The sequence below is a fragment of the Oratosquilla oratoria genome, chromosome 6 (assembly GCF_046742065.1).
Source record: "Oratosquilla oratoria isolate Oo_2021 chromosome 6, ASM4674206v1, whole genome shotgun sequence".
NCBI classification, from domain to species: Eukaryota; Metazoa; Arthropoda; class Malacostraca; order Stomatopoda; family Squillidae; genus Oratosquilla; species Oratosquilla oratoria.
The window spans coordinates 74,016,276-74,027,821 of record NC_134782.1 but is presented as its reverse complement, the minus strand read 5'-3'; the positions used below and the strand labels follow the sequence as shown (position 1 = coordinate 74,027,821).

Here is an 11,546-nt window from a genome sequence, read left to right as displayed (position 1 = left end):
AACACTTTCAAAACTCATATGAGGAGAGATTGTCAAAACTGAAATTACCGACTCTGGAACAAAGAAGAGAAAGAGGGGACTTGCTAATGATCTATAGAATCATGAAAGGCTTGGAAGTCCTTGATTGAGAAGACTTACTAAATTGGGATAAGAGAAATACATGAAAAGAAACTAAAAAAGGACATTTATAGAAAAAGAAGAAGAAGAAAAAAAAAAAAAAAAAAAAAAAAAAAAAAAAAAAAACCACTAGGAGTGGTCAATGTTTGGAATAAACTGGACAAAAGGATGTATGAGGTATGTGCAAAAACTATACATGAATTAAAGAGCAAACTAGACACCGAGAGATACAAAGACAGGACACCACGAGGGTAGCTCCCCTTCCCGTAAGATACAACTAGGTAAATACAAAATTGTGTGAGTAAATTTTGACGCAGCCCGAAGGGATTTCTCCCCATCCTCTCCTTATATGCAAGGGGGGACGGAGAGGGGGGGTCGCCAATTCAATGAACGGCCTTGCTGTGGATGTGCTGTGTCTTGCGACACTGCTTCTGACCCAGGGCGGTGGGCAGGGTGCAGGGATGACCAGTCATCCAGGAGGTGCTCAGATGAGAGGGAGGGTGGGAGGGGTGTGGAGTGTATTTAGGGATGAAATGGGTGGGAGTGTTTTTATGACTTTCCCTTTTTGGCTACCTCCCTTGGAAGGGGGAAAAAGCCTTGGTATATGTATGTATGTATGGTACAAAGAAAATTAAAAAAAGTCAACTTGGAAAGAGACCTAGGAGTAACTATCACCAATGACATGACACCAGATAAACATATCAACAAATTAGTTGGAGAAACTTTCAATTTATTAAGATCAATGATAGTGGCTCTTGACTACATGGGTGTGCTGTAACACTATGGACACCTAGTACTAAAAAGAACATAAAGAATTTAGAAAGAATTCAAAGAGCAATGACAAAAATGACACCAACACTCTCCAATTTGATATACAAACAAATATTGGACAAACTTGACCTACCTACCCTGGAACAAAGAAGAGAAAGAGGAGACCTGTTAACCATATACAGAATTATGAAAGGGATGGAAGTCCTTGATTGAGATGACTTATTAAAGTGGAATAAAAGAAAAACAAGAGGATACAAAAAAAGAAACTTAAAAAGGATAGTTACAGAAGAGATCTGACAAAAAGAATAGCTTCCCACACAGAGTGATAGATGTCTGGAACAAACAGTGAGTGCAAAAACTATACAAGAATTTAAGATCAAACTGGATGCTGAAAGATACAAAAGTGGGTCACTATGAGCATAGCTCTCTCCCCGTATAATACAACTAAGTAAATACATAAACAGGAAATAGTGAAACTATGCCAAGGTAATATGGCATACTTGTACATAGAAAATACAGAAATGGCTCAAGTCATGAGCAAACACTTCAAGTCAGTTTTCATTAGAGAAAATGTACAACATCGGGATGAAGGGAGAGAAGTAGAACTCCCCTCACCATGAGGGAAATAATAGTAACATGGAAAGAAATAATGGACCAAATAATGAACCTTGATGTCAGGAAATTGCACCGTCTGAATGGAATCACAAACTGGATATTAAAAGAATGTGAAGAACTAATAGATAAAATACTTAACATAATAAGTTGCTTACTCAAAGAAGGAAAAATACCAGAAGACTTGAAAAATGTTATCATACCAATTTATATAGGAGGAAATAAGGAAGACCCAATACAGTGCTGTTGGCACAATCACTCCTTCATACAATCTCCTCTTTGCATCCATTCCCAAATGTCTATTCCTCATTACACTTTTTAATCCACCAAGGCATTTACTCACTTCTCTCAATCTACATTCTACCTCCACTCCTCCCTTTCCTGCCACATTTGCACCCAAGAATCTAAAACTATCCACTTCCTCCAGTCGCTCTCCCTTAATGCTCACTTCCAGTCTGCTGCCACTTTCACCCCTTGTACATCTCATCACCTTACAAAAATCTGGTCTATGCAACCTCTACCTGTCCTAAATCCACACTGTTCCTCACCAATTACTCCTTCTGTTCCTCTCCTAATCCTCTCAATCAAGATCCTCCCATAAGCCTTCCCAACTACACTTAACAAGTTAATCCCTCTGAAACTACTACATTCACACTTGTCCCTTTTTCCCTAGTAAAGTGGAACTATACAGGCACTCCTCCAGTCCTTCAGCACACTACCCTCTCTTAAACAAACATTAAATAACCTCACCAGCCAGTCCACCATCACTGTACCTCCTTTTTTCAGAGATTCTCCATGGCATCCATCCAGACCAGGTGCCTTACCTGCTCTCATCATCTTAACAACTGCCTTCACTTCATCCTTCCTTATTTCTCCATTCTACTCACTCATCACGGTCATTTTCTTAGCACTTCCCACTGCAACTACTTTTCCCTCCCTATCCTCCTTCACATTTAGCAAGTACCTAAAATACTCTGCCCATCTTCCTCTTACTGCCTTCTCTTCCATTATCATCTCTCCATCTGCCCCTTTTACCTTTCCTTCTCTACTTGATTAGCCTCCTCTTCCTCTCTTAATTTCTTTCCAAAACATCTTTTTATTACTTTCAAAATTTTCTGTCATACTCTTACCCCATTTCACATATGCTCTCCTCTTTGCCTCCTTTATCTTATGCTTTACTTCTCTTCTCTTTTCTTTGTACCTCTCATATGACTCCCTTGTCCCATTTTGTAACCAATCTGTGAAAGCTTGTTTCTTCTCTTCAACAACCTTCTTTGTTTCCTCATCCCACCACTCACTACCCTTCCTTCTATTTCCTCCCATCCTTCTTGTTCCACACACCATCTTTGCACAGCTTGTGACTCCCTCTTTGAACCATCCCCATTCCTCCTCCACTCCTAGTTCTATTCTATCCTTCACTCCCTCCCACTCCTCTCTCAGCTTCTTGTACTCCTTCTCCTTTTCCTTCTCATTTAACCAGTTCACTCTAAGCACCTCCCTACCTTTTGTTCTTTTCCTCTTTCTCCGTCTATCCTCCACTCTCAACTTACCTTCCACCAGAAAATGATCTGATATTCCCCCACTCTCTCCCCTTAGAACATGTACATCCTTAACTCTTCCTATTATATTACTATCTACCACTACATAGTCCATTAACCCCTTCCATACGGTGCCGCACACGTAGGCGTCATGAGGAGCAAGTGGATTCGCGACGCTGCCATATCGGCGTCTTGATTATATTTATTGTAGTCGCCCCCGTGTTTTTACATTCTCCCAAATGCGCCCTGAATCCCATTCTCTGTGGTTTTCAAAATTCGCGGGTGAAAGAGAGAACGATCGATATAAGCGGTGACTATATTTTATGATGCGAGTATTATTACGACACGTCATACGGCTGGCATTGGCTGCTGCCCGCGAGATTTAAGTTCCGTACTGAAGTGGTTAACGCTATAACTACCACCCTTCCATCCACCACCCTCTCCCTCTTCCATCCACCACTCCCACCCATTCCATTTCCTATATATTCCACTCCCCTCCACCCTCCTCCCTCCCTCTTATCTTGGCACCTCCTGGATGATGGGTTATCCCTGCATCTTGTCCACTGCCCTGGGTCAGAAGCAGTGTTGCAAGACACAGCACATCCACAGCAAGACTGCTTCATAAATTCGGCGACCCCCCTCTCCGTCTCCTCACGCAGAAAAGGAGAAGATGGGGAGAAATCCCTTTCGGGCTGCATCAATTTTTTCTCATACATACTTCCCCACCCCCCATCTCCTACCCACTCCCCCTCATGCATCACAGCATCATCCATACACAACCCTTCTCCATTCACCCCTATCTTCTGTCCTCTCCTGTCCTTCTTCCACAGACATTCCCCTCTTTCCCAAGGCCCTTTCACCCCATCCATCCATCTCATCCTAGGACGCCCCCTCATATTCACTCCTTCCACCTCTGCCTTCCACACTTCTTTTACTAATCTTTCTTCACTCATTCTTTCCATGTGTCCAAACCATCCTAATACTCTTTCATCAACCCTATCTCCCTACAAGTACAATAGCAAAAATATGTGAAAAAGTTATCAAAAGTAAATGGATTAAACATTTGGAGAACAAAATACTAAATCCAAAACAATTTGGATATAGACACGGATGATCATGTGCCACAAACCTGATATGCTTTTACTCAAGGCTAATAGAAATAATACAAGGAAAGGATGGGCAGATTGTGCCTTCTTAGATTTACAAAAAGCATTTGAAAAAGTAACACACAAAAAGCTACTAAAAAAAATTGAAACAATAGGTGGAGTACAAGGAAAGTTATTAGAATACAGACGCTCTTCAACTTACGTTTTAGTTACGTTCCGAACGGCCGAACGTAACGTGAAAATGAACGTAAGTTGTTACTATACGTTCCAGTACTGTATGACCGTTCATACTGTACTATACATCCATAAATTCTATTACCGTATCTTATAAAACACCCCTAAATCATTAATTATAAACATAACATTGTAAAATAATAACATTAATTTCAAATAAATTAAATTCAAGCAACATAAAGTGAGATGGTGGAGGAGAAGGAGGAGGAGGCAAGGCACATTCAGTCTGTTGTTTGTGCCATGTAAACAATGGGCGCAGCGTCATGCGTAATTATCGTTTGAACGTTTCGTACTACGGAGAGCGCACTAAACTAAAAAATTCACTCAAAAAATTTTGTTTTTACAAAAAAATGTTTTTACAGTCAGTTCAAATGTTAAATCGAAAAAACGTAAAACGAATGAACGTAAGTAGAGGAGCGTCTATAGATGAAAGATTTATTAAATGGGAGAAAAATGAGGGTGGTACTCAGTGACATAAACTCGACCTAGGAAGAAATGATAAGTGGAGTCCCACAAGGTTCTGTATTGGCTCCAATAATGTTTGCCATATATATAAATGACATGGATGAAAGTGTGGAATGTTATATGAACTTCTTTGCAGATGATGCAAAAATACTAAAGAGAATAAGTACAGGGAAAGATTGCAAATCACTACAAAAAGACCTAGACAAAGTCTGGAAATGGAGTCAGAAGTGTGAAGTGATTTTCAACATCAAGAAGTGAAGTATAATGGAATTTGGAAAAAGCAAAAATAGAATATCGGGACAATATAAAAATGGTACAAAGGAAGTTAAAAAAGTCAACTAAGAAAGGGACCTAGGAGTAACTATCACCAATGACATGGCACCAGACAAACATATCAACAAAAGAGTTGGAGAAACTTTCAATTTATTAAGATCAATGAAAGTGACCTTTGACTACATGGATGAAGAAATGGTAAAGAAAATATTAGTTACACTGATAACACCAAGATTAGAGTTTGCTGCGACACTATGGACACCTAGTGCTAAAAAGAACATAAAGAAATTAGAAAGAATTCAAAGAGCAATGACAAAAATGGCACCAACACTCTCCAATTTGACATATGAACAAATATTGGACAAACTCGAACTACCAACCCTGGAACAAAGAAGAGAAAGAGGAGATCTACAAACCATCTACAGAATTATGAAAGGGATGAAAGTCCTTGATAGAGATGATTTACTGAAGTGCAATAGGAGAAAAACAAGAGGACATGAAAATAAACTTAGAAAGGATAGTTACAGAAGAGATCTGAAAAAGAATAGCTTCCCACACAGAGTGATAGATATCCGGAACAAACTGAATGAGGAATCAGTAAACACAAAAACTATTCAAGAATTTAAGATCAAACTGGATGCTGAAAGATACAAAAGTGGGTCACTACAAGCATAGCTCTCTTGCTGTAAAATACTAGGCAAATACATATGAAGGCTAAATTATTCTGCAGATATGTTAATGGTAAATTAAAAAATAAACAGGAAATAGTGAAACTACGTCAAGGGAATATGGAATATATAGAAATGGCTGAAATTATGAACAAACATTTCAAATCTGTATTCACAAATGAAAATACACACAATTGGGATGAAGGAAAGGGAGAAAGATTCCCTCAATGAAAGAAATAATTGTGACACAAAGAAATAAGGGACCAAATAATAAATCTTGATGTCAGAAAATCACATGGCCCAGACAGAATTGCAAATTCTCACACATACTCCCTCACCCCCCATCCCCCCCACCCATTCCACCTCATGCATCACATCATCCATATACAACCATACTCCATTCACCCATCTTCTGTCCTCTCCCATCCTTCCTCAACAGACATTCTCCTCCTTTCCAAAGCCCCTTTTACCCAAGTTCAACCCCTTATGTTCATTCATTCCACATCTCTTTTACTAGTCTTTCTTCACTCATTGTTTCCATGTGTCCAAACCATCCCAATACTCTTTCATCCACCTTATCTCCAAACTCCCTTTCCACCCCCATTCTCCTCCTCACCTCATCATTTCTCACTCTATCTAGCCTAGTAACCCTTATCATACTTCTCATATACCTCATCTAAAACACATTCAAACTCCTTCTCTCTTCCTCACTTATGTTCCATGTTTCTGCCCTGTACAGTGCTGTCGCCACAATCATTCCTTCATACAATCTTCTCTTAGCATCCATTCCCAAATGTCTATTTCTCATTACACTCTTTAATCCACCACAGCATTTACTCGCTTCTCTCAATCTTCATTCTACATCCACCTCCACTCCTCCCTTTCCTGCCACATTCACACCCAAGTATCTAAAAATATCTACTTCCTTCAGTCTCTCTCCCTTAATACTCACTTCCAGTCTGCTGCCACTTTCTCCCCTTGTACATCTCATCACCTTACTTTTACCCACATTCATCTTCAACTTCCTTCTTTCACACACTTTCCCAAACTCTGTCACTAACTTCCTCAATTCCTCCTCTGATCCTGCTACAAGCGCAGTGTCGTCAGCAAACAACAGCTGGCCTATCTCCCACTTTTCTCCATTTTCTTTAACCATCTCCAACCTCTGACCCACTACCCTTGCATTCACCTCTTGCACCACCCCATCCATGTATAGATTGAACAGCCAGGGCGACATAACACATCCATGACGAAGTCCCACCTTTACCTCAAACCATTCACTCTCTCCATTTCTAATCCTGACACATGCTCTACTACTCTCATAAAAACTCTTGACAGCTCTTAACAGCTTTCCTCCTATCCCATATATCTGCAATAACTCCCATAAGGCTTTCCTGTCTACCCTGTTATAAGGCTTTTCCAAATCCATAAAAGCCCAACAAACATCCTTACCTTTTCCTATAGCTTTCTCACATATCTGCCTTACCACAAAAATCTGATTTACACAACCCCTACCTGTCCTAAAAACCACACTGTTCCTCTCTTAATCCTCTCAATCAAGACCCTCTCATAAGTCCTCCCAACTACACGTAACAAGCTAATCCCTCTGAAACTACTACACTCACACTTGTCCCCTTTTCCCTTGTAAAGTGGAATTATACAGGTACTCCTCCAGTCCTCTGGCACTCTACCCTCTCTTAAACAAATATCAAATAACCTCACCAACCAGTCTTCCTCTTACTACCTTCCCTTACATTATCATCTCTCCATCTGCACCTTTTACCCTTTCTTCTCTACTTAATTTGCCTCCTCTTCCTCTCTTAATCTCTTTCCAAAACATCTTTTTATTACTTTCAAAGTTGTCTGTTATACTCTTACCCCATTTCACATCTGCTCTCCTCTTTGCCTCCTTTATCTTATGCTTTACTTCTCTTTTTTCTTTGTACCTCTCATATGATCCCCTCGTCCTATTTTGTAAACACTCTGTTAAAGCTCGTTTCTTCTCATCTACAACCTTCTTTACTTCCTCATCCCACCACTCACTACCCTTCCTTCTATTTCCTCCCATCCTTCTTGTTCCACACACCATCTTTGCACACCTTGTGACTCCCTCTTTGAACCATCCCCATTCCTCCTCCACTCCTAGTTCTACTCTATCTTTCACTCCCTCCCACTCTTCTCTCAGCTTCTTCTTGTACTCCTTCTCCTTTTCTTTCTCAATTGAGCAGTTCACCCTAAGCACCTCCCTACCTTTTGTCCTTTTCCTCTTTTTCTATCCATCCTCCACTCTCAACTTATGTCCCACAGGAAAATGATCTGATATCCCCTCACTCTCTCCCGAGAACATATACATCCTTAGCTCTTTCTATTATACTCCTTTTTACCACTACATAGTACATTAATGCTCTATCTACCACCCTTCCATCCACCACCCTCTCTCATGTGTACTTCTGTTTCACTTTCTTCCTAAATACTGTATTTGCTATCATCAACTCTCTTTCTAGACACATCTCCACCATCAACTCTCCTGGAGCTGCAGCGTCTATGTTGTGGGACCACCCCCCCAACCCCAAGAGTTGGGGGCCAAACAGTGGCAACCAGCCCTGGCCACCAGCTCTACACAGGTGGCACTGATCCCCAAGAGGAGCTACGACTGCCTTGGGGAGTACCACAATCCTTTTTCTCAACATGCACTGTTACGTTTTTTCTGCACCGATGGGTGATTCTCTGGCGATCACCCCTCTTCTACTTTTAGCCGGAGATGTAGAGAGCAATCCAGGGCCCACCACAAAATACACATGCCTAACATGCTCTAAACCCATTACCTCGAGCAGACAGACAAAGGGCTCAGTTCAGTGCAATATGTACAAAAACTGGGCCCACCTCACTTGTACAATACTTGTTGACACAAACCAATACACAAACACTTGGACATGTTCTACCTGCCCTCCAGTAACCCCACTCCAACCTCCCCAAGCACAGCCAGCACCCTTACCCACTCCCAATTTCCCTTCGCCCTTATCCCCAATCAGTACTCCCCTTCCTTTGTCTCCAATCTCTCCTTTCCCCGCCCTCTAACCCAGATCCTATACCTTCCCCATTAACACCCCAACCTCAACCCCAAACGGCAACATACAACACATACAGAACACACAACATCAACATATTACAACATATTAACACAAAAAACATGAACTCGAACACTTTCTTAAACAACATAACATACACATTGCAATTATACAAGAAACAAAACTAAGACACTCACACAAAACACCATCATTTCATAATTACACCACCATCAGACAAGACCGGACCGACGGCAATGGCGGTGGACTCATCACCCTGATCCACCACTCCATCTGTTTTGTGGACACAAGCGCCACAACCAAAATTCTCCTCCCTACCACAGATAACACTACAGAAATCCAATCCATTCGAATCCGCACAGGCAACAAATCAACACTGACAATAGTTAACATGTACTTCCCCCCCAATCATCCCCCACAGTTCCAAACACCTTCAGGCCTCAATTTAGCCAACTAGCCTCAATCCCCAACCTGATCATGGGTGGTGACTTCAACGCCAAGTCGTCAGCCTGGTATGTCAACAACCCTGACACAGACAGAGGGGTTGATATACAGACTCAGTTTGACTCATTGACTATCATGAACAACACACATAATCATACACATATCCCACACCAAGCCCTCTACACTCCCTCCTCTCCTGATATCACCTTTTGCTCCCCCTGCCTAACCCCAACAACATCATGGAGAGTGGTCGGAACCCTTGGTTCTGACCACCTTCTAATCATCATCACCACCAAAACAAGATGCACCCCAGTTGGCCACAGACCCACATACACCAATTACAAGAGAGCTAACTGGGAAGCTTTTACTGAAGAGACAGAACAACATTTTGAAACACTAATCACAAACATAAACAATGCTGTGCACACTTTTAATACAATCATACAAAATGCAGACAAGAGATACATTCCTAGAGGCAACAGAAAATCACACAACCCCAACTTCACACCAGAAATCCAAGGCCTCATCAGACAACGAGACACACTTAAACATAATACCCCCACACCTATCCCTCAAAACATAGCAGACCAAATACAAACACTAAACACTGTGATTGCCAATAAAATACATGAACAAAAAACACAAAATTGGCAAAACTTTATCAATACACTTGATCACAAAACAAACACCAGCAAATTGTACAAAACACTCAACAGCATTACACTATCCAAAAGTAACACAACACGCTCTCATGCAGCAATAATCACAACAACAATCTACCCTCAAACAGACAACAAGCAAACACACTCATAAATCATTTTGCACAGACGAGCCATCTCACTTCTCACCCTGATGACCGACGCACTATTCGACGTAAGAAAGACTTTCCCACAGACTCAGACTATACACCCTTCAAAGAACAGTCAGACCAAACACATAATACACAATCTCAAGCACTCATCTGCCTGTGGCCCTGATAACATAAGTAACATCCACCTAAAACACATTGGACCACAAGGTATACACGCACTCACAAACATTGCAAACTACAGCTATTCACACAACACTATACCTGACATCTGGAAACGTGGTGAAATAATCACCATTCCAACACTGAACAAAGACCCAACAATCCCAACATCGCACCGCCCAATCACAATTCTCTGCACCCCCTCTAAAGTCATTGAACGCCTAATACTTCAACTTGTCACACCACATATTCCCCTTGCTGACTCACAACACGGTTTTAGGCCACTACACTCCACAATCACTCTTCTGATAAACCTCACACAAAGTATTTTAGATGGCATCAATTCAGATAGGCCCCACTACAGAACACTTCTTATAACATTAGACATTAGTAAAGCTTTTGATGCTATCCCCCGCCACAACCTAACAAATAAAATATATAACACAGACATGCACAATAACACCAAACGATGGCTGGCCAATTATCTGGCAGGTAGGAATGCTTATGTGTCATATAATGGCCAATCATCACACATCAGAAACATTAAGAACGGAGTACCACAGGGCTTGGTTCTATCCCCCACGCTCTTTAATCTATACATGCATGACATACCCACACCAGACACCTCAGAAATACAAATCTCTTCCTACGCAGATGACATAACAATCACATGCACACATCATAACACAGACAAAGCTGCAGAAATAATCCAGCCATACCTTGATACACTCAACACATGGTTCATTACAAACACTCAAAATAGCTCCAACCAAATCTACAGCAACACTTCTCACCAACTGGACAAAAGAACACAAATACATACCTCATCCCTACATCAACAACACTCTAATACCACACACAAACACACCGAAAATTCTTGGTGTAACATACGATAAATCCATGTCTTTCAAACAACACATCACAAACATATAAAACAAATGCACACCTAGACTTAACGCACTTAATTCAATCACTGGAACAACATTTGGACAAAACAAAGAAACTAATACAACAATATACAAGCAATGCATACGCTCAGTGATGAATTATGCGAGTCCTGCATGGGCTCCTAATCTCAGTGAGACACACCACAACACCCTTCAAATCATACAAAACAAAGCCCTAAAAACAATTACAGGCTGCACAAATACAACACCGACAGACCATTTACACCATGAAACAAAAGTCCTCAAAGTCAAGGACCACCTTGACATGAGAGGCACACAAACACTTGCCGCAGCCACCACAAACACATCACACCC

The 11,546-nt window shown here is 41.1% G+C and overlaps 1 protein-coding gene across 1 annotated transcript in view; it reads right to left on the bottom strand.

Moving 5' to 3' along the window:
- The window catches only part of LOC143026628 (putative protein phosphatase 2C T23F11.1), a 43,509-nt gene that overhangs the window by 18,262 nt on the left and 13,701 nt on the right, over window positions 1–11,546 (bottom strand). The window lies entirely within an intron of this gene.